Source organism: Vipera berus, assembly GCF_964194415.1.
Source record: "Vipera berus genome assembly, chromosome: 3".
Taxonomy (NCBI): Eukaryota; Metazoa; Chordata; class Lepidosauria; order Squamata; family Viperidae; genus Vipera; species Vipera berus.
Window position 1 is genome coordinate 42907402 of NC_138204.1, and position 19513 is coordinate 42926914.

General features: G+C 40.4%; 1 long non-coding RNA gene across 3 annotated transcripts in view; it reads right to left on the reverse strand.

Moving 5' to 3' along the window:
* LOC308666796 overlaps positions 1-19513 on the reverse strand; it is a 66903-nt gene that overhangs the window by 42007 nt on the left and 5383 nt on the right. Inside the window, exons 3-5 of one of the 3 annotated variants that reach the window (XR_014026155.1) lie at positions 14958-15043; positions 13799-13964; positions 1134-1235 (exon numbers count right to left, since the gene is read on the reverse strand). This is a non-coding gene — a long non-coding RNA (uncharacterized lncRNA). Of the gene's footprint in view, positions 1-1133; positions 1236-13798; positions 14926-14957; positions 15044-19513 lie in introns of those variants that run through there. The other 2 variants (XR_014026157.1, XR_014026156.1) reach the window with 2 other exon arrangements.

Genomic DNA, 19513 nt, shown 5'->3' on the forward strand with positions numbered 1-19513 from the left:
AGTCTTCTTTCGTTTTCTTTTTTCTTTTTTTATTTTGTCTTCTATATATATTTAATAATGCTAAGTTTTGTTTGATCCTATATAAGTTAGAGAGTGATGGATTTTAGAATTTATAGTTGTTAGTATATGGTTGTTTATGATTGCCTTTTTATATATATATACCTTGTATTTAGCTCTGGGAAGTCCGGGGGGGGGAGGGGGGTTAGGGGGAGGTGGGGGGGGAGGAGGGAGGGGGGGAGGGGGGGGAAGGGGGGAGGTAGGGAGGGGAGGTAGGGAGGGGGAAGGGGGTTTTTTAAAGGAAAACTGTATTTTTAAAACTTTTCAATAAAAAAAAAAAAAAAAAAAAAAAGAGGGAAGAGCGTGGAGCCGGCAGGGAAGTCCTGCGTGCGCGTGCGTTTGCAGGACTTCCCTGCCAGCTCGCTCTTCCCTAAGAGCGTCGGACGGGAGCCGGCAGGGAAGTCCTGCTCCCGTCCGACGCTGCGCTTCCGCCGGGCGGTGCTGGCTGAGACGAGCCAGCAGGCAGCCGCCGTGAGCGCGGCGCTGAGGGACAGCAGCCCCACGCGCAGCAGCAGCCGCCGGCTCAGCAACAGGTCTGAGCGCAGGAGCCGCACCGCCAGGCTGCCCAGGAAAAGCAGCCACACCGAGAGGCTGCACGCCCAGTCCAGCTCCATGAGGGGCAGGGCGGGAAGCCGGTTGGGAAGAGGGACCGGGAGCCCGGGCCGAGCGCGCCTCAGCCGACGGTGAGAGGGAAGCGGCACATGAAAAAGAGGTTGCGGGCGGAGCTGCCCCGCCCTGCGCCGAATGGGAGAAGTTCAAGGCCTGGGGGGGAAGCAGGAGGGGCGCCGGCCGTGGCGGGTGGCGGCTGCCCTCCGGCGCTGCCTGCCGCCCGGGAAATGCTGCGTCTCGGGGGCCAGCAGAAGCGCGGGAGCAGTGGGAGGGCCGGCAGGGCCAGTCGGGCCTTCGCCTCCTCTGCGACGGACAGGGAGGGCAGGGCATGTAACTATTTTCCGGCGTATAAGACAAAAAACCTTGAAAAATTTCTTAAAAGTAAGGGGTCGTCTTATACGCCGGGTCGTCTTATACGCCGGAAAATACGGTATGTACTTCATTACATTGTCATTACCTTTCCTTACCTTTCTCTTTCAGTTTTTTTTAAACCTTCTTTTGTCTGTTTACATATGTTATCCTTTTCAAGCCACAACTTGGCCTACAATCAGTTTTTCTTTGGCAACATGCTATATTGTGGAAAGATAATAAGGTGCCTCATTAGTAGATTAATTAGTTGTGCAACATTTAGATAGCTCATTACATGAAAAATTATTCAAAGACATTTTCCCATTGTTGTGCAATATACCTTATGACTGGGTCATAAAATAGTTTATTAACACTTTTTTATATTAAAAGGATGCTGTCAGTTTGATTTTCCCCCTTGTTAATATGAATAATGTCTTGTAAAGGTTAAAAAAAACCTGTAACATCATCTATGTTAGGTAACAGCACCTTTCCCCAAACCTGAAGCTCTTCAAATGTAAGAGGCAACATATAAAATTAGGCTAGAAGAAATTAGTTTCCTTGCATAGGGTATAAATTACTTATTGTCTTATTGAAAGTATAACATAAGGGCCAGTATACAAATTTAGAAACAGATTCATGTAATATAATAGTGCTTCCATTGCAAATAATTAACACTTATATTTAGACTATGATTATGACAGGGTTACAGTTAGGTTATGGTACAAACCACCAATGTGGAAGCTAAATACTTTTATATGCACATAAGCAGTGGTGGGATTCAAATATGTGAACAATCGGTTTTTTGCGTGGATGCCGCTTCTGGAAGTCCATTCTGGGCCTGGGCAACAAAAATTTAGCTATCAGTTCTACCAAACTGGTGCAAACTGGCTGAATCCTACCACTGCACACAAGGAAGATTTATTGTACAAAATATAAACTTCTAACATGTTAAATTACCTAGTTATCTGACCTAATAATACATTGTGTGTGTGTGTGTGTGTGTGTGTTTAACCTTTACAAGACATTATTCACATTAACAGGAGAAAAGAAATCAAACTTGTAATGTATTGGGCCTTGTTTTACTGAGTGTACCACGTGGGTTTTGAATGCGGGAAGGTTGCTTAAGCAAGTAGCTGGCTAACGGCTCCCAGCTCCTCAGATAACCCATCTCCGGGGCTGCCATTGGTTGCCTCTAGGGCGGCAATAGGTTGCTTTAAACCTATTGGCCACCACCTAGAGGCCAGGGTATAAATAGCTGCATTTGCAGCCCTGTTTCCCAGTTCAGTTCCTGTTCTTCAATAAAAGCATGTTCCTGCTGAACTCACTCGCCTCATCTCTTCATTCAAGAAAAGAACCAAGTAGACAACAAAACTGACAGCATTTTAACATTAAGGAGCGATGGTGGTGCAGTGGTTCAAATGCAATATTGCAGGCTAATTCTGCTGACTGCCAGGAGTTCAATCCTGACCCGCTCAAAATTGACTCTGCCTTCCATCCTTCCAAAATTAGTAAAATGAGGACCCAGATTGTTGGGGGCAATATGTTGACTGTGTAAACCACTTAAAGAGTGCTGTAAACTATTGTGAAGCAGTGCTATAAGTGACAGTGTTTTGGCTATAAACCTAACAAAATTACAAGTTTCCTTTTTGCCCTGTATTCTTAACTAGCCAACTTTCATGACACTTTTACTACAGGATCCAGTCTGGTTCAGTCAGCGGGACCAGAGGTTTTGTCTTCCAAGCTTTCAGACTGGAGCCCATCTTCAGGGAACTTCTCTCTAGCAGTGTGTGATGTTCTCTGTGTGGTATTTATAGCGCCTGTTGTATGTGGCTTTTTAGATGTTGATTGGGTGTGTTGATGGCTGGCTTTCAAGTCGTTGGCTGTCATTTGCTTGTGCTGCCCAGCCCTCGCTTTCTAAGTAATTGATAGGCTGATGGTAAATCAGCACTCCTGTTGACTGATGAAGGGCCTGTTTTCCAGGCTTCAATCACTTCCCTTATTTTGTGCCTGCTCATCCAACAATCTTAGAGGCTGCAAAATTGAATGTGTGCCCTTGTTCACTGCAGTGGGAAGCTACCAATGAGTTCAGGTCTCCTCATCTGACCGCTCGTTTGTGTTCTTGCACTCTGGTGATTAGCTTCCTCCCCATATGTCCTACATCAGACATGTCAAACACAAGGCACGGGGGCCAGATGCGGCCCGCGAAGTGGTTTCATGCGGCCTGCGAAGCCATCCTGGAAACAGTGAGGGAACAGCCCCCACTGCCTTGGCCCTGGCCCAGAGACCCTCAGATCTGTCCCACTCCTGCCCAGGCCCCCATAGGCACCCTTGATGCAAACGATGTAGAGCTGGCCACGCCCACCCAGTAGGCCATACGCACTCTAGCCATGCCCACCCAGTAGGCCACACCCACCCAGACCATACCCATCCGGCCCCCTGAGGGCAACCGCAATGCTGATGCGGCCCTCAATGAAATTGAGTTTGACACCCCTGTCCTACATATTCACAGGGACAATCCATGCAGGGGATTCAGTAGATTACATTGAAAGTATCTCCCACAATTTTGCAATCTGGGTTGGTCCTGGTGACCCAGATTGGATCCTGCAAAATTATCCAGGGACATGTATATTCGCTTTCATTCGTGACTATTACTATACCGTAGTTTTCGGCGTATAAGATGACTTTTTAACCCATGAAAATCTTCTCAAAAGTCAGGGGTCGTCTTATACGCCGGGTGCTGAAACTGTAGGGACAGGGCTGGCTGAAAAACCTGGAGCGGATCTTCCATTTAGTCTGCGCAGGGAAAGCGGGACCAATTGGAGTAGAAGCTGCAGTCTGTGATTTTTTTACAGGCTGGGGTCTGGGCGTCTTTCCTTCTAAAGTTGAAGAGCAGCTGTAGGCAGGTGGGGAATGCAAGAGCAACTTGAAAGGCAGGTGGGGAATACCAGAGCAGCTGCTTAGCTCTAAGGACACATTTGACTCAGGAACTGGGCGGGCTGGCTGGAAAACCTGGAGCGGATCTCCCATTTGGTCTTTTTTTTTTAATCCCATTTATATCCTGCCCTTCTCCGAAGACTCAGGGCGGCTTACAATTTAAAGCACAAATCAATGTGCTTAGCAATAGCCTTCATTCTATGTATATGCCTGCTTATTAGAGCTTTCACCCCCCCACAAGCAGCATTATTAAAAAGTCAGCTTATTGCTCCCAACAATCTGAGTCCTCATTTTACCTACCTCGGAAGGATGGAAGGCTGACTCAACCTTGAGCCTGGTGGGATGAGAACCTGCACTAATTGCAGGCAGCTGGTGTTACTTAAGGCTCTGCGCAGGGAAAGCTTTAGAGTGAATTAGGAAAACTGAAAAAGTGAATTAGGAAAATAGGAAACGGTTGCTGGAATTGGGTATGTGTAGTTTAACGAAGAGAAGGGTGAGGGGTGACATGATAGCAGTGATCCAATATCTCAGGGGCTGCCACAAAGAAGAGGGAGCCAAGCTATTCTCCAAAGCACCTGAAAGCAGGACAAGAAGCAATGGATGGAAACTAGTCAAGGAGAGAAGCAACCTAGAACTAAGGAGAAACTTCCTGACAGTTAGAACAATTAACCAGTGGAACAAAGTGCCTCCAGAAGTGGTGAATGCTCCAACACTGGAAGTTTTTAAGAAGAGACTGGACAGCCATTTGTCTGAAATGGTATAGGGTTTCCTGCCTTAGCAGGGGGTTGGACTAGATGACCTCCAAGGTCCCTTCCAACTTATTATTATTATTATTATTATTATTATTATTATTATTATTATTATTATTATTTAATTATTATTATTAAGTTTAATCCACTTGCACTGTTTTATGTTTACATGTTTGATGACAAACAGCCTTATGTTTATAAGTGACAGTTTTCCTACAAAGTACCTGCATGTCATAAGCATTTGAATTAAAATTACCATATTAAAATCAAATCTGATGTTTTTTAATTTTTATTTGGTGTGCGTTGGAAGAGGGGTAGTCTTATACGGCGAGTATAGCCCAAACCCTATAATTTAACAGGAAATGTAGGGGGTCGTCTTATACGCCCAGTCATCTTATACGCCGGAAAATACGGTACTTCTTTCCTAAGCTCTTGCCTTTACAGGCTTAATATCCTTTTACTTTATTCTTAGCTTTATATTATCATCCACTCTCCTGCTTTTATATATTAGTAGTCCTGTTGGACATTGAAGTGGCCTGGAAATTGTTCTCTTTTACTGAGTTGTTTCTCTGTCATTCAGTCCTTACTCTTTTACTCTTACAGAATGGAGAAAGCAATTATTTGTTGGCTGGCTGTAGCTGGCCCTCATGTTTGCAAGACTTGTGAAGATGTAAAATCTGCTACTCTTTACTAGCTGTGGTAGTTTCAGAGCCTCAATGCTCACTCCACCAAATTGTTTTAGTTTCACCTCCTCCACACACAGCTGGTTCCTTTTTCAGTTCTCCATCTCAATGTCCTTTCCAGTGACACCCACACCCTATGCAGGCCTTCAGCATTTCTCCTCTACCTCCTTGCAGTACAGGTGTGTGCTTTGCTATCTTCAAGTCTCAGGAACACAAAACCGTAATGAAAGAAAACTCACATCAGCAGCCCTGAGTATTTTTTTCGATAGTGAGGCAGAGAACTTTGCATAATAATGACAAATCCATTTTTAGTTGGAAACAAAAAAGTCTAAAAAATGTTCTACAATTTCGGGTGCTGCTTTAGTACTATGACTTGGGATATCTCTCTTTCTGAGGATAGGAAACCAATATGTAATTGCCTTTGTGCTTTTAAGAAAAAAGAAAGATATGAATGTAATCATGTTTTTAAAAAATTGAGAAAGGATGGCAAACCTTCATTTGTAGATCTTGCTTATGAACTGCCTCATTTAGCAGCTGTTTAAAGTTATTAAAAATAGCTTTGAGGGATCCTTAATGCTCTCTGAGCTTGTGTTTTCTTGCAGACATTTCATTACTTATAATAATTACCTATAAAGCCCTAAATGGCATGGGCCCGGATTATCTAAGGGAACACCTGCTGCCAGCGTCAATTTCCCATCGTCCTGTGCGCTCCCACAGGGAGGGCCTCCTCAGGGTACCGCCGGTCAAGGATTGCCGACGGGCGATCCACAGTTCTCTGTGGGCGCGCCTGCCCTATGGAATCAACTGCCAATGGAACTCCGGACTGCCCCCGACCTTCGTTCATTTCGCCGGGACCTAAAAACCTGGCTCTTTGAGCTATCTGGTCTGGACTGAGGGGTTTAATGTTTTTAAATTGTGATTTAATTTTTGCGGCTAGACTTAATTTAATTTTATTTTAATTTTATATTTGATTGTTTTTAAATTTTGCCTTGTAAACCGCCCTGAGTCCTTTGGGAATAGGGCGGTATATAAACCGAATAAATAAATAAATAAATAAATTACTTAAAGTAGGTAACATCATCAGTGTCAGTAGTCAAAAATAGCTTTGCAACCAGTCCTCACATTTACAACCATTGCATTATGCCATGATTTTATGATTGCCATTTGCGTGCTTCACAACTGACTTGCAACAAGCAGAGTTAATAGAGAAGACAGAAATAAAATCATAAATAACAACCACATGATGTTTCTCTTAATAACCAAAGGGGAAGATTATAAGCTCATTGTGATGATATGACTTTTCACTCAGGAACTGTGGTGCTCAGCAATGAAGTTGCCAGTCCCAAATGCGGTCATTAATCAAAAACTACCTTTAACTCCCTCACAAAGAATCAAGGCTTAAGGCAACTTTCAGTTTTTATCACTGGAGTTTGAAAATACAGCCAGCAAACCTGTTTCATTTTTAGTCCTAGGAAAGAAAGCCTATTACTAAGAGCCTTGGTGGAGCAGTGGGCTAATGCCTCCTTAAGTAACACCAGCTGCCTGCAATTAGTGCAGGTTCGCATCCCACCAGGCTCAAGGTTGACTCAGCCTTCCATCCTTCCGAGGTAGGTAAAATAAGGACCCAGATTGGTGGGGGCAATTAAGCTGACTTTGTAATAATGCCGCTTGGGGTGTGTGTGAAAGCCCTAATAAGCAGGCATATACATAGAATGAAGGCTACTGCTAAGCTTGTAGGCCGCCCTGAGTCTTCGGAGAAGGGCGGGATATAAATGGAATTTTAAAAAAAAATACTTATACTCAGTGGTGTGATTCAGCCAGCTTGCACCAGTTCAGCAGAACCGGTAGCTAATTTTTTGTTGCTCAGGTCCTGAATGGACTTCCGGAAGCGGCATCCACACAGAGAACCGGTTGTTCACGTATTTTAATCCCACCACTGCTTATACTGTACTTCAAAACATCCCTAAATTGCAGCTAATTTTCCCTTGCAAATCTTTCAAAATGTCCAAACCCTTTTCACATTAGCACAAGATTTTCCAGCACTGGTTAGGCTAAATTCCCATCTATATTTACTTTCTCACTGAACCATTACATCATGTCAGGGTTTTATAGCTTTGGATGACAGGCACAGTATAGAACTGAATGCCACTCCACTAAATAATAAATACTAAGCAAGTTTATGGAAAACAAGATGTCAGAGAAAAAGGTTTAGCCTAATACCAAACCTCTCGGTAATATGCCAGTTTTGGGTGTGCATGTATGTATAAACCTAAATACACATAATTTAACACCCAACTCCTAACTTCAAGCCTTGAATGTACCTAAAAGCGTCTTACTAACTTATGAGACAGTGTCAAAATATCTGGAACAATAGGGGGAAAAAATCACAGGTGAACAGATTTAATCACTCAAGTACTGTGTGATGAACTGAGTGAGAAACTGGGGATAAACGATTTTTTCCCTTATATCTGCAATTATTACAGAAGCTGGCGTGAGTATAAAACGTACTTATAGGCATGCAAAGAAATGGCAGCATGTTCGTTTTTCCTCCTTTCCCCTTCAGCCAATAAAAATGCGGAGGTATATCAGGCAGAGCCAATAGCAAGGCTGAGAGGCCTCTTCAAGACTCACTTGTTCATTCTCGAAATAAACGTAGAGAATGGTGGGAGGCAGGAAGTTCTTGTGCTTTTTAAGGGTCGGACTGTACTTTTGCTGGAGAGATGTCTCCACGTCTGGACATGCTTAGAGGGAACGGGTGGGGGGAACGAATGCGGTTAGTAGGCGGTATATAGAAAAGGTGCTCTCGATTTTCACCATCTGACGCAGTTGGCGTTCTGAGGTTGAGAAGGGTGCCCGTCAAAAGACATGGCAAAGGGAAGTAAACAAAAATATTTTTGTGTGTCATTTGAAGGAGTGACCCCCGGCGCTGTTCAGGTAAGACGCTGGTGCCACAGAATTGCAAAGGAGGAGTTGTGACTATCACACTGGGAAACAATTATCTGTAATTCGAAACTCAAAAACAGCGGACGAACCGTATAGGAATGGCAGTCCGAGAAACTGAAGTGCGTCAGAAGAAGAAGAGAGGAAATAAGATAGTTAAAAGATGGAATATAAACGAACGCTGCTAGGGAGGTAAGATCAAGCCATCGAAATGATTATAGCGTGGGCTCTGGTTATTTTGGAATCTCTCTCCCATAAAGATTGGAGGCTCCTGCGTGTATTTGTTTTGGTTGTCGGGGAGGGGAAAAGAAAAAACAACAACAACAACAACTACGAAGGAGTACGTTTTGGCCCCTTGCCCACGGCGAGCAAAAGCTATATAGTCCAGCGTTTCCCAACCTTAGGAACTTGAAGATGCGTGGACTTCAACTCCCAGAATTCCCCAGCCAGCATAGCTGGCTGGGGAATTCTGGGAGTTGAAGTCCACGCATCTTCAAGTTCCTAAGGTTGGGAAACGTAGTCCTTACGCTCCACTAATGCAGCGTTTCCCAACCTTAGGAACTTGAAGATGCGTGGACTGGAGTTGAAGTCCACGCATCTTCAAGTTCCTAAGGTTGGGAAACGCTGCACTAATGGATCGCTTCCTGATCCCGGGTTCGGAACGCGTTGGGGGTAGCGTAGCTGTCCGCAGGGCGACCGGGCTGATTTTGCCTTGTTTTCGTTTGGGCAAGCTGTCACGAGCGCGCGGCCCAGTTAAGACGGACAGCCACGTGGTGGAGCCGGTCGGAAGGAGAACAGCTCGAGCTCGCCTAAAAGCGGGAGGGCGGAGGGAGGTGGAGAAAAGAACGCCGAGCTCCCCGGGGGAGGGAAATGTTCTGTTCTGTACCCGCTCGCTCCTGCAGTTGCCCAGGCGATGAGAGGCTGCGCTGATGATGCAAACGTGGAAACCGGTTCAAGAGGCACGCAAGCGCCGCCCAGATCCTTCAAGTCGGCCGACGCTTCTGAGCCAGCTCGCGGCCGCAGGTGCAGCCCTTTTCCTTGCTTCTGCCTCGCGGTAGTCGAAATTATCAGAGGACCGTATTGGGGGGGTGGGGGTGGGAAAGAGGGAAGCGGTTGTAAAGCTGCATTATGAGGAAAGCCCTTGTTTAGATTTATAGGAAATCAGGGGCCGCGCTGGTGCAAGAGTTAGAGATTACAAGATCCGCAGTGCTGGATCCTGCGTCTGTTCCCTTAATAATAAACTCTGTTCAGGAAGATTAGCCCCCCGATAAAAGAGATAGACCGCATCCATTTGTTTTAAGCTTGACGAATCGGTTCGTAATTATATATTTACATCTCAACTTCCGGGATACAGGAAAAAAATGTATAAGCAATGTGTATTCGCAATGGTGGAAATATTTATATGTACAGACAGTATAGGGCAGGGGTAGGCAACCTCGGCTCTTTTATGACTCATGGACTCCAATTCCCAGAATTCCTGAGTCAGCATAGCTGACTCAGGAATTCTGGGAGTTGAAGTCCATGAGTCATAAAAGAGCCGAGGTTGCCTACCCCTGGTATAGGGCATAAGCCACCCACATATTGTGAATATCAGTGATTGGGATGTGTGCGTGTGTGTGGAGTAGGACAGTGTAGGAATTTCGCACGTCTACCAAATATAAAAATGACATTTTAATTACGATTCTGCATTTCAAGGAATAGGTCGCTAACTTTGCAAAAGGGACCATACTTTCCACTAACCAGAAGAATAACCTGTGTTTCTAACTGGCACATTTTCAGTAGCATTTTATTTTTTGCTTTGGAGATAAGGTTATTTGTTATGCATTCTGTTAATTATGAAAAATTTAAAAAACTGGAAAAAATGAAATTACAGAGTTTTCATAAAACTAGTAAGCCACAGTGTGTCACTATATATAGTCTTTATTTTCAAAATGCTTTGCTGGTGCTTATGGTTGAGTGAGCTGTATTTCTCAAACATACTATTTTTTTAAAAAAATACTCTATGCATTGTGTTAGTTTAAAATACCGTAAGTGCTGTGAAAGTAATCCATATTTAAATGATCTTAAACCTGTGACCAAGTTATATGTTTAATTTTTTTCTGTGGATTTTTCTTAATAAATTTATGATTGTTTCCTATAATAACTAACACTGCATTTTAGCTGTCTTAAAGCTACATAGGCTTCTACATAATTATGATGAAATTGGATCTGCAGGAAAAATTATAGAGATTCCTGACTGTTCAGAATTCCAGATAACCATGCCCTGTTTAGGACTTATTCCACTTCCTGCCCCCAAGACATAGATAGTCTGTGCTGGCATTTTGTTGTACTGAATATGCTTAGTAATGATTAGGCAGTCTTGGTTCAGCCTTCCTTGGTTTTTCTTTGGGTTTTATTAAGCTTCAAGAATTTTGGATATGGAAATGGTATCTTAATATAAAAGGATCGAGAATCTATTGTTAAGAGTTTTGTTTTTAACAGACCTCATATTGTCCTAACTTGAAATGGATGCATTGTTTTCAAAAGAATGTTCTAAATCTAGCTCATACTGCAAATGTATGATTTGAAAATAAATTTTCTGTGATTAACTTTTAAGAGTAATAAATGCTGCTATATCTTATAGCAAAAAGCAAATGATACTATCAGTGTACATATTAGGGATGTGAAAAGCATTCCAACCTAGTAATGGCTGTTTTGAATGTTCAAAAATGAAACATGTCCCTTTCAAGTGGCTCTATTTTGAATATTCTGATTGAATTTCAATTGGACAATTTGGCTGGATTTTTTGTTCTTCTAACCATTTTCCAACCTAATCGGCACAGCAGCATGGGCCAATCACCTCCCTACTGCTATTGAGATTGATGGAATGGGATGGGTAAATTGTAGGTGGGTTTTGTCCAGATCATTATTATGCAAGCAGGTCATGCAAAGGTTTGAATTGTTATCTAGTGGTTGAATCATGGCAGTTGCCATGATACAACCTTTAGATACCTTTGCCTGGATGATTGAGAGCCTTCATGGACATGTGAATTGTGTTTCATACAAAACTTCCTAATGCTCCTAGGGTTATGTAAAGAGTACTGGTATAGTGTGGGTTTGGCAAACGTAAACTTAATTAGATAAGCTTTGACAGGTTTGCATATTATCTGCTTACTCTTAAGCACCATGAATGAATGAACCTTTATTGTCAAAGTACAACCATGTGTACATTGAGATTGGCTGAGCCTCCCTTCGTGCCCCCACCCCAACTCACAGAGACACAAACCATCTTATTACACCATGTGAGCTAATTGCACAACACACCAACCTCGCTAGTCAATCATCCATAAAGTTTATAAAATTATTTCCCGTTCAAAAGCCTAACAGCCCATGGATAAAAGCTGTTCTTCAGCCTGTTGGTACGGCTGGCTATACTCCATATATCCTCCTATTGACATGATATTAAAAAGCAACAGCAAATTTGCCCCTACATTATTTTCTTTTTGCAGTCAGCAGTCTCTCCTGTATACAAGCAAAAAGACATAGCAAAGAACTAAGTCAGGGCTTTTCAACCTTTTCACCCATTGTACCACTTTTAGGATATGGCAACATCTGAGTACCACCAGTTGCCTAGTAAGGTGTCAAAAACTTGATGACCAAAAAAGGAAAAAAGTGATGAAACAAAGATAGTCCTCGACTTACAATAGTTCGCTTAGTGACTGTTCGAAGTTACAATGGCACTGAAAAAAGTGCCCCCCAAGCCACAGCCGAGCAAGACACCTGACTGCCCAGTGGCACTCTTCCTCCTGTCCAAGGTTTTCGTTTTCTGTTGAGGATTGGCAGCGGGTGTGTGTGTGGGGGGGTGTTTGGTTTTTATTCCCCCCCCCCATCTGCTGGGTGGTTGCAGCAGGCTTTGGTCACTTCACATGACCCTGGGACACTGTGATCGTCATAAATATGAATCAGTTGCCAAGCATCTGAATGTACATCACAAGACCCTGGAGATGCTGCAACATTCCAGCTGATCGGCGCTTCTTCTGGGCTCAGCAGAAGTGCCAGGATCAGCGCTGAGCTCCAGCTGGAGCCTGGCGCTGATCCTGGCGCTTCCACTGAGCCCTGACAGCCCTGAAGAAGCGCTGATCCTGGTGTTTTCACTGAGCCCTGACAGCCCTGCAGCTCCAGCCATCTCTCACTCAGGCTTGTGCGGTGCTGCCACCGGTTAAGTTCATTCCTTCCTCTCCACTACCACTTTTCTAGGATGGTCGCGTACCACCTGCTAGGTGCCAATGTACCACAGGTGGTACCCGTACCACTAGTTGAAAAGTCCTGAACTAAGCAATTACTTTTGCTGGCCTAAACCTAACAGAATGTCTACAAAAAGAAACGTAGCAAGATCAAGTATCAATCCCTATAGAACAATTGACTAAGGAACTTCTTAATATTCTGAAAAATATCTTCATAAAAACTACATTAAAACTATATTTTTAATCCCTTGAGATCACATACTAGCAAAACTAATTTTTTTTTTAAAAAATAGTTTGGGTCAACAATCTGGAAAAGAAATGGAAAACACTGATTTTCTGTTGTGAAAAGAGTGTCACTTGCTGATACCTGTTTAGATTAAAATATTTTTTCCCAGTGACCAAATGCAGAGATGTATTCTGCAGTTTCCCATGATACTTATTTAATGTTTTCAAAAATGTTTGAAAAATTCTGCTAGTCTCTTTTTAAAAATCTCCAATGACGGAGCAACCACAAATTCTGGAGGCAAGTTGTTCCACTGATTAATTGTTCTTACAGCCAGGGAATTTCTTCTTAGTTCTAGGTTGGATTTCTCTTCTATAAGATTCCAACCATTACTTCTTGTCCTGCCGTCAGGTGAAAATTTATATGGTTGCCCACTTCAAGTGATTCTATGTGGCTTATAAGGATAAAACCCAATATAAAAACAATAAAAAGCAATAGTCAAACATTATAACCTTGAGGAATCAATCATAGAAACAACAGTCCTGAGTTCCAGTTGTTTTCTCTGGCCATAATACTTGAAAATTTCTATAACAATAACATTCTGTATTTGGAGCATTTTAAAAGGGAGTATTTTATTCCAGATCCAGAACAAAGCATTTTTTAAAAAAATTTGTACATACCCTTATGATTTATGCTTCCAGCTCCAGTGGTATTCTTGCTTTCAATATGATTGATTGTTTAGTATAAAATCATATGGTTTATTAAGAAATAATTTGAATTATTTCCTTATTTCCTAAATAATAATTTATTCAACTTATATGCCATCCATCTCTCAAGTAAGCAATTACAGTGTTTTGACCAAAGAATATAAAGAATTGAATGCTTCTTCGGTTAGACTCATGAGAAGTACAATAACGGGACCAATAGAATTTGGAATAAGTTACAGTATTGGAGATTTGATTGTTTTGGATCAGTTAGTGAACAAGATAGAGTTGCTGGCAAATACACTATAGAAGAGCTGAAGTACTTTACCTGTAGGAAGGAGGTAACACTTCAGCATTGAGCCAGTTTCTACCAGGGATCTAATTTGTCAATTCAAACATCTCGCTCATGGATTTGCCAGCAATCTCTTTGGGTTAGATAGGGCTCTTCAGTAACTCTGGTGCAGTTCCCATTTGCAGCAGTTTCAAAGTGTTTGCTTGGTTGGATTTTTCAGAAAAAAATAGAAGGAAGTTGAGTGAAGGAAGTTGGATAATGTTTGTAGAAAAATACCACATACAAACAGCATTTAAACAGAAAGGCCATACTGTATAGTTGAACATTTTGTAGCAATATAGAAATGTCTGTCCATGTCTGCACAAGTGCATATGCTGCTTATTTCATAAAGAGGAGGGTATTGATATTGTAAAGGCACCTCTATATGCCTTTGCTATCTTTAAAACTAATAGGTATTAACATAGGATTGTTGTCTGGTCTATTCTAACAGTTAAAAGTATTATTTGTCCCCTCCATGTTACTGTATCTGAACCTGTTCTTAACAGGAAAAAAATAAAAAGGATAAAACATGCCTCAAATGGGAAGGTTCTCCATGTGCTTTTCCTATCTGGTTAACAGGTAATAAAATCAAAGTATTTAACTAAGAATAGCAAATGCATGTTTTGTAAACATAATTTTTGCTTGTTTTCCTAAATCAGATGCATTAAGAAAGCTCTGTTCAAAAGCCTTCTCTAAAAGCTGCCAGAATAACTACTTCTATAATTGTAATTCATTTTTTTCTGATACACCTCTTTTTGGTTGCCAAGTAACCAGTCACATTGCTTAGAATCCATATTATTATAGTATCTTCATTGTTAATCTTATGCCCTGCCCTTTTTCAATTTATTTTGTATTTTAATTACTCAGTTTAATGAAACAAGGAGAGGACATTCATACACATGTTTGAAACACTAAAGATGACTAAGGATATGATTTTAGGCCCTTTCTGTGGTAATCAGCTAAACAGGCCCCTTGCTATGAGAATTCAGGTTGCTACGGTTACCTATGGAAACTAGGACTTTGGGTTAACTCAGGACATGGATGCACAAAGCTCAGTGCCTCACGTCTCAACATCCGCTAATGTGTCCTTGCCTCTGTATCTGAGTCCCAACCCCACCCCCAGACTTCAGTTGTAGGATAACAAGCTGAAATTTACCTAACAGAATTCACCAGTTGTAGAACTCTGCATTCAACGTACCCAATGGAATGGAGACCAGTACACCAAATATCATTCAAATTAAGCTGAAAGACAAAAAGACAACTGTTTTAATTGGTGATCTGAGAAAGTTTTAGCCTGACATAAATGTTTTCTTTATCCATTAGATTCTGAAATAAGCATCATGCTGTAATATGTTCCTTTCTGAGAGGGTAGACAAGAATAGCATTAGTAGGATTTCATTGCAGATCTTAAAAGAATATTAATTAAATATGAGTAAAAGAAGAGTTGGGAAATAAAAGATTAAGATAGGATTTAAAGCTTAGCAACTAAATATTGGATCTTGGTATGTCTCTAGCTAACCTAGAAGATAAGCTAAGTGTAGATTTTTGAAAGATAAAGGTGCAATTTATATACGATTATAAAGTGATCTTCAGTGGCAGTGTAGATTTGGAAGGAACTTGAAGATCATCTAGTCCAGCTGTCTGCCCAGGATAGAAATCTATACAGGTAGTCCTCAACTTATGACCACAATTGAGCCCAAAATTTCTGTTAAGCAACACAGTTGCTGACTGAGTTTCGCCCCATTTTACATTTTTTCTTGCCATGATTGTTAAGTGAATCACTACAGTTGTTATTAACATGATTATTAAGTGAATCTGGTTTTCCCATTGATTTTGCTTGTCAGAAGGTTGCAAAAGGTGATTATATATCCCAGGACAGCACAAGCATCTGAATTTGATCATGGGGATGGTGCATTTTTCATACAGGTGAAAAATGGTCTTAAGTCACTTTTTCAGTGCTGTTGTAACTTTAAACAGTCACTAAACAAATGGTTGTAAGTCAAGGACTACCTGTACTGTAGTATTCATAATGGAAGACCATCTAGCCCTTATTTAACACCCACCCTGATGCCATTGATTCTTTATTCACAATTGTAGGACTTGCTATGAAATTCATCTCACTGCTTTCTGTCTATTCTGTCTGTTGTTCCAATTTGTTAAAGTTATAGCTGCCAGCTCTTTCTTGAATAATCTGCAGATGTGATAACTGTATTTTCTAAGGCCTTATCCAAATCACTGATAAGTACATTGAACAGCACAGGGAGCCCTGCAGTCTGGCTCAAGACATTTCCTTCCATGTGACACAGAACCATTGACATCCATAGTTTCACTGGGCATGATTATTTCATCAGCTCTGCATCTGTTTATCTGCTGGTTCTAATTGGGAGCTCTCCTTTTGTCCAAAAGATAACAGTGGGTTCTGCTTGACCAAAGATAGCAAGTTTTTGAAAGTTTTGTATAAAAATAGAAAATAAATATTTACCCTTAAGTTTTGCAATAATAAAATTACCACTTTGATCAGCTAGCATTTGTTATTAATGGACCTTTTGAAAGGATCTTTTAAAGGTTGATCAGGTTAAGGTCATATGACAGAGCAGACAGATTACATTTGCTTCTGAATCTCATTTCTCATTCAGTGAGACTTCTGGCCAGCATAAAAGTAGTAGTAGTAGTAAGTAATTAATGCATTTTAATTTATTTGATTTCATGTGGCCATCAACTCCAGAAAAAAAAAGAAAACATTTAAAACAAAATCACATAAATAGGTCATCCAGACTAAAACAATCAGAATAAACAATATAGAGTATGAAATAATAATATGACTGGGACCCCAATAATAACAACAACAACAACAATAAAGTTGGAAGGGACCTTGGAGGTCATCTAGTCCAATCCCCTGCTGAGGCAGGAAACACTATACCATTCATACAAATGGCTGTCCAGTTGATCACACCCATATTGACTCAGGCCTGGAGACAGAACCAAGTTTTAAGGGCTTTCCAGAAAGTGGGAGCTGTATTATTTAAATTATTCAGTAATACTGAACGAATTTTTCTAAGAAATTCATTGACAGGTTTCTGATACACATTTGATATCACATGAAAACTATTTTTAAACTAAGGGGGGAAATCAAAATATAACTTAAATTATATTCTCCTCAGTCTTTTTTTATTTTGCATATGTGTCATTCTATAAATATGGATATGAAGGATGCCATTTCTTCAAAACTAAAACTACAAGCATGATTGATTGAATATTCATTCATGCTTCATTTTAAACATTAAAATAAAAGCCATGATTACTATGACAGAGCATGCATTTTATTTTATTTCATTTTGCCCCTCTTCTTAGGAAAATATTATATGGATTTGTTTCATGTATGTAGGAAATAAATATAATAATAATAATAATAATAATAATAATAATAATAATAATAATAATAATAATAATAATAATAAGGAGGAGGAGGAGGAGGAGGTAGAAGGGACCTTGGAGGTCATCTAGTCGAACCCCCTGCCCAGGCAGAAAACCCTATACCATTTCAGACAAATGGCTGTCCAGTTTCTTCTTAAAAACTTTCAGTGTTGCAGTATTCACAGTTTCTGAAAGCAGGTTGTTCCACTGATTAATTGTTCTGTCAGGAAATTTTTGCTTAGTGCTAGATTGCTTCTCTCCTTGATTAGTTTCCATCCATTGCTTCTTGTCCTGCCTTCAGGTGCTTTGGAGAATAGCTTGACTCCCTCTTCTTTGTGGCAGCCCCTGAGATATTGGATCACTGCTGTTTTATATGCTGTTTTATATGCTGGCTACATCTGGAATTGGTTCTACAAGTCTGTTAATTTTTAAAGTGGCCCTTGGCATTGTTTTCTTTGCATTATTTAAGTGATTAATGTAAAACCGATCAAAACAGCAGATTTTCATTTCTTTATCTACTACATTTTGTGTTCATATTGGAAAGGATGGATCTTAAAGCAAATAATCTGGAACTTAGCTGAAATACGACAGCCCAGAAAATTAGAGTAGAAAAGAAGATTTTGTTGATATTTATGTTCTCTAAGTTAGAAGAAAAATAAAAAGGATTCTTGTTGTTTGGTCTGCTCTTTTTCTTCCCACCCTCTCCATTCATGAGTTCTCTGTGAGCTCATGAAACATGAAACCTAGGAAAAAGTTGAAGTGTTGCTGTAATTGGGATTATTCTATTTTTAGTTAATCAGCAAGCAGCGTGCTGTCCTATCCATGTCCCAGTAAAGAGATTACATAACTCTCTTAACTCTATCTGCTACAGCACCGACTTCCTGTTTCCTTTGAACTTTTCTTTCTCTCCCTTTTAAAAAACGTTCACGTCACTTTTAAATAACAGAATATTAAGGAATCCCGGAGTATATTTGTATTAGAAAGTTGAATTAAGTGTAACAAACTTTGATACATTATTTCTGTAATATCTTGGGTGTGATCTGTTAATGTTGATGTTTTCATCTATATAGAACAAAAAAATCTCCATGTTACAGTTAGATAACTAAAAACTGTTTATATTGCATATTTTGCAGAAGACAACTGACCCATGATTTTCCATGTAAGTAGTGGAAAGGAGAAGGAGAAAGAAGAATAGTGCAATAATGAATAGTGAACGAACAAATAGTGAAAGAAGAGTGATGCTTGAGGGATCTTGACATTTGCAGTTTTATTGCAGTAGATTCTGAAGCTGCTGGCAAAGTTACCAGAACTCATATCAAATCTGTTCTGTGCTGTTCTGTATATTGATTCAAGTGGTATTAAAAAGATTGTTTTGTGATAGAGTACTCAAAATGTATCTTTGCCTTTATGATAGTTCAACATTTTAATCCAGGGATGCGCAAATTTTACTGGGCTAATGGTTCTGCTTAGATTTTGGGTAACATTGTTTTCTCTAATTTTACCTGATTTTATTTTTTTTAAAAAAGATTAATTTATGTCAGTTGCCCAGTGCAGTTACATACTATATGGGGCTTCAGTATTTAAAAATGTGTATATGTGAGAATATTTGTTTACTTGAGGTGAATAATTGATGATATATTAACTTCTCTTACATTTCTATTAGAAAATGGATTTCAAAAACAAGAGTTCTTTATGTGTGTTGTAGAGATAGTTGGATGTTCATATGACAGATATGAAGAATTATCAATTCCTCCCACAATGACAGGATAAAAATGGGATATAGAAGCACACTGCATGCTATATTTTTTTCCTGAATTCTTGTTTCTTGCAATTGTCTTTCTGTGCTAGGGAAAAAAACTGACCATGTTTACTGGGGAATAACCCCAAGACATCACATTCAAACTGGAATCTGAATAAACATACTTGTGTTTGTACTACCCTTTACCAAACTGTAAACAGTATAAGAATAAATTGTATATAATCTTCAGATTGTTAATAGCAACACAGTCACCTTGCATTTTTTTTTACGTTCCTAACATACAATATATGCTTGCCTCTAGAGCTTTTTTTCTTGTGCGTTTCTTCCATGACTCATGAAGTGCAGGGTGCCAAACAGAGAATGGCTATTTCTGTGCCACCAGTGCAAACCCCACTACCTCCACTTATATTGTCAAGTGAACTTCCATAGTAGGAGGCACTCTGTGTTCTTTGTTCTTAGCAAATCTTTCTGGAAATATCTTGAACAATACTGGTTTCTCCTGTTCAGAAGCTTGTCTTTTTTTCCTACTTGCAGCTTCT